General features: G+C 45.9%; 1 long non-coding RNA gene across 1 annotated transcript in view; it reads left to right on the forward strand.

Annotated features, from left to right (window-relative positions):
- Nucleotides 1–218, forward strand: part of LOC109290158 — an 18,735-nt gene extending 18,517 nt beyond the window's left edge. Inside the window, exon 3 of the long non-coding RNA XR_002095551.1 lies at nt 90–218. This is a non-coding gene — a long non-coding RNA (uncharacterized LOC109290158). The remainder of the gene's footprint in view (nt 1–89) is intronic.
- Nucleotides 219–4,841: the final 4,623 nt, after the last annotated feature.

The following is a 4,841-nucleotide window of genomic DNA, read 5'->3' on the forward strand; positions in this document are numbered from 1 at the left end:
CAATTTAAAAAGTATCACTGGTTAACTGGGCAGGTGAGCAGGGGCTTTTTCCTCCCCCCACTCAGGTGACCAGAGGGACCACACACTAGGCACCAGGCTTTTGTCATGTAGGCAGGGAGGAAAATCCCCCCTCCCTTAGGAATTCAACCCCAGTGTCTCAAGCTGACAGGGACAGATTCCTGGGGAGAGACACAGATGGTGGCATTTCTACCACAAATGTCACAGAAAAATTGATAGAGTTCATTTGCCCCAGACCACTACCTTTTCCTACTTATTTTTGTACCAATTATACTGCCAGAAATAATTCTGAGCAAATCAAAGGAGACTGTGGGACTCTTGGCATGAGAGTTAAAGAGTATGGATAACAAGTGGTGTTCTCATCAGTCATCCCAGTGGAAGGTCAGGGCCCAGGTAAGGCTAATCGCATCATGGAGGTAAATGCATGGCCGAGTGGTGTCAATATAAAGATTTTTGGTTTCTCTGATATTGGATGGATGTTTAGAGGGTGATGATTACTACCAAGAAACAGAATCCATCTGACCAGAACTGGAAAGAATATATTTGGGCATCCTCTGGCTAGTCTAGTAAGAAGCATTTTAAAACTAAATTATATGGGGGGGGGACAGTAGACCAAGCTCTCCAGCAACAAACAAAACAAAAACAAAACAAACCTCCCCCACCCCCGACAAATTTAGGAGGAGAGGGCCAGAGGAAAAAGCTCAACTCAAGGGAAGAGTGAAAGAGCCATAGAACAACAATAGTGAATGCAAGAGGGAAATGAGTAGGCTAAAATGCAAAACACTTTCAGTATTTGCATACAAATAAAGTTTGACAAGACTCAGGCAGAGGGATCCCATCACCCTCAGTTCATTCATAAACCTCCCCTTTTCTCCAATTCATCTACCATGTGTTGCTGTTAAAATTAATCATGGAGACTGTTCTGTTTCTAAGCCGGGGGAAACCTGATGATAACATCCCCCTGGACTGGTGGGGTTCCTGGTGCTTACTTGCCCTCTGCCTCTCTTATCTGTACTGTGACTTTTATATCCAGCTCAGTCCATCAGCCCAGCCTTTCTGGGTCTTAATCCCTCTGGGTTAGTGGTTCTTATGCCTTCAGTCCTTTCTCCCAGTCTATCAACCACATTCTTATTTCATGCCCACAAGGTCCCTGGTTGGTAAGCCCATAGTTGAACCCTTATGCAACAGCAGCAGGCCCTTGAGCCCCTGACACATGGCTTGGGTTCTAGACTATGGGCTTTTATGCCTATGCCTTTCAGCCAATTCCTCCTACTTGAATCTCTCTCCCAGAATATCAAGTAACCTATTATGCAGCTGCCTTATTGCCCCTTTATAACAGTCCTGGTCCACAGGATGTCAGTCAAACAAATTCCAACTTAAACTCATCCACCCTGCTCTGGATGAATGTAAAAAGTCTACACTATGGAGGCTTCACCCCTTTGCACTTGCTAATCAAACAAAAATCCTAACTTAAGCTTATTCCCCCTCTAGGTAAACAGACACAGAGCAGAACATAAAGCTTTGTCCCTTTGGGCTTTTTCTCCTTGCAGGACAATATTTCTCTTCTGGTCATGCAGAATTGTAAATCAGTTAGCAAGACCTTAATACCTGAGAAGTTATTAGAACAGATCATAAAGAAGTTTATTTGCAAGCATCTGGAGGAAGACAGGCTAATCAGGCTTGGATTTGCCAAGAACAAGTTGTGCCAAACAAATCTCATCCCCTTCCTCAACAAAGGAACTGTGTGGATGAAGGGAATATAGTCTATCTGGACTTCAACAAAGCTTTTAGCAGAATCCACTGTGACCATCTCATAATGAAACTGAAGGAATGTGGGCTAGACCAGTGGTACTCAACTCATAGCACAACTCATCCAGCCTTGTGGCACAGGGTCAGTCTGCAGTTTATGATCTGGTGCACAGGACAAGTTTGTAGCCATGATTTGACACATAAGGTCAGTCTGGCTGGATCCCATGTATGGGGTCAGTTCACAGGCCCAATGCAGAACACAGGGCTGCCAGTGGGGCTCCCTACAGTCCAAAAGTTTGGAGTCAGGACTAATAGAAGCTGCATTAATTGCTGCAGCTTTGGGAGCTACATCAATTAATTCTGCCACTGCTTCCCCACTGCCAAATTTCTAGACCTGTGGGGAGCTGGGGTGGATCTTGGTGGATTACAAGATCAAATACAAGCCTGCAGTGTGACTCATCTGCAAATAAGGCCAGCAGCTTTCATTTGCATCAATAGGTGTAAGAGAGTAAATGATAGTGCCTTTTACTTAGCATGCAGTTTTCAGCTCCACAAGAGAAAGAGAAGTTAGGTTCCAAAAGCAGGTGACAAAAATGATAAAGGGTTTTGAAGTCAAGCCATATAAGGAGAAGGTGAAAGAAATAGGTATGTTCAACTTGCAGAGAAGGTGTTTGAGAGGGGTTGGAAGGGACTTCAGGAGATCATCTAGCCCAACACCGTGCTAAAGCAGGTCCATCCCCAACTAGATCATCCCAGGGGCTCAAACTCTACCGCCTTCTCCAGGTAACCTGTTCTAGTATTTTACTACCCTCCTAGTGAGACAGTTTTTCCCAACAGCTAACCAAAACTTCCCTTGCTGCAACTTGAAACTATTGCTCTTTGTGGCAGATGACAGAACCACAGAGAACAGCGTAGCTCCATTCTCTTTGGAACCACCCTTCAGGTAGTTGAAGGCTGCTATTAAATCCCCTCTTCTCTAGACTAACTAAGCTCAATTCCCTCAGCCTCTCCTCAGAAGTCATGTGCCCCAGCCCTCTTACCATTTTTGTTGCCCTCCACTGAACTCTCTCCAATTTGTCCACATCTTTTCTGTAGAGGGGAACCCAGAACTGGACACAGTACTCCAGATGTGACCTCACCAGTGTTGAACAGATGGGAAATAATAACTTCCCTGGATCTGCTGGCAACACTCCTACCAGTGAAACCCAGTATAACGTGATAGCAGGCTTCAAATATCTAATATGAGAGACACAGACAGAGATCTCTGTTGTTGCAGATATCAGGATGCAGAGCAATGGCTTGAAGTTGCAGCAAAGTAGGTTTAGAGTTAAATATCAGGAAAAACGTCTTCACTGCATAAAACCCACAGGGGTCTGCCCGCTTGCTGGTTGCTTCCCAACCCCCTCCCCTACTTTACCTCCAGTCACTCACATGCCACTCCTTTGCTATTACTTGTTATTGACAGGGAGGGGTTCTTGAGGGTCAGTAGTCATCTCATGGGGTAGGCTGCTCTGACCAGCTACACCTGGAGACTTCATCTTCTCATAGTACTTCCCCCTTAAGGGAATACACCCATAGATTTCTGAGGCACTTGTCACAGTCTTGGCTACCACAGCCTCAGCCCTTTCTTCCTCTGGCCACACCCTTCACCTGGGCCTCACAAGAACTCAGGCTCTAGGGTTTGGCCTTACCCCCTTTTCTGGGAGCCAGTAGCCTTTACCTTAGGGCCAAGACCCAGGGTGCTTACTGAAAAGGGAGTGCTCTAAAGCACCCATCTGTGACAGCATCTTCCCCTATAGCCACAGCCATCCTTTGATAGATCTAACCAAAACATAAGCACAAGCCTCAAAGCTGTAAAACAAAATCCTCCCAACCTTGGGTTAATACTTCCCTACAGCCTAGGAATCCCTCTTGGCTTCCTTTTCACAGCTCTCTGGTACTGCCTGGGCACCAGTCATCCCATTTCCTGTGGCTGCCTTACACAAGAGCCCCTTAGTCTGCAGCCTTCAAGACCAGATTGTCCCACTCTAGCTCAGGGACTCAGTTTATATTCCACAGCCCACCTCGCTACTGCCACCTGATTGGTCCTTTTTGGCTCATTCCAGGTTTGGCTAATTCATCATTAGCTGTCTGATCCCTAGCCCTTGACCCTCTCAAACCCTCCTAGTAATAGGGGCAGGGGTTCCCTGTTACACACTTAGACTAGTGAGGCAGTGGAATACACTGCCTCAGGAAGTTGTGGACTCCTGCATCAAGAATGAACTAGGAATAGCTGTTCCTGGAATGCTCTGTAAAGAGCAACAGTTGGAATCCCAAGTGCCTCCATGCCCACAGATAACTGGGAGATTATAAGAAGAGACCTGAAGCCCAGAGCAGGTAGATAGTGGAGAGGAGCATGCTCCACAGCAGGAGAAAGAAGCAGAGTTCTACAAGCACTTAATTACAAAAGATTAAAGCGGCAAGGATAAGCTTTATGGAGGGGATACTGAAAAAGAGATTTTAGCTCTCCAGTTAGAAGTGCGGTATGTGGATTTATGCTTGGTGTCCCCAGGTTGCAGAGCAGTGTGAGAGGTGGGAGTTATTTGTTTCATTTTGTGTTTTTCCCCCTATGCTTTTAGGCATTCCTTGTTGTCACATGGGGTAGATAAGGATTTTCCCCCCTCTTCCTGCTATAGCTATCAAGGCTTTTTTCTTGCCTTCTTTAGAAACATTGAGTATTTGCTGCAGCCAAGGCTGGGGATTTTGACTAGTGTGCCACTGCTTGAGATGGGACTGAAACCCAGAGGTTCTTGGATAGCTCAGGGTCAGACTGATCGTCACATTTGGGATCAGAAAGGAATTTTTACCCCGTTGTCAGACTGGAATGGACCCTAGGGGATTTTGTCTTCCTCTGTAGTGGACACTGTGGCCCCCTTCCTTGCATTTCTCAAACGTATTTTAGCAACCCTTGCAGAGGTGGTTCACTGACAGTCCTTATTCCCCTGCATTACCGCTTCCAGGTTAGGGTGATCTTGATGTGACAGGGTTGATTGTGTCGTTTTAGAAATATGTTAAGTATTCTTATGGGTTGGTTT

The sequence above is a fragment of the Gavialis gangeticus genome, unplaced genomic scaffold (genome assembly GCF_001723915.1).
Source record: "Gavialis gangeticus isolate Ggan-Ray unplaced genomic scaffold, GavGan_comp1, whole genome shotgun sequence".
Classification (NCBI taxonomy): Eukaryota; Metazoa; Chordata; order Crocodylia; family Gavialidae; genus Gavialis; species Gavialis gangeticus.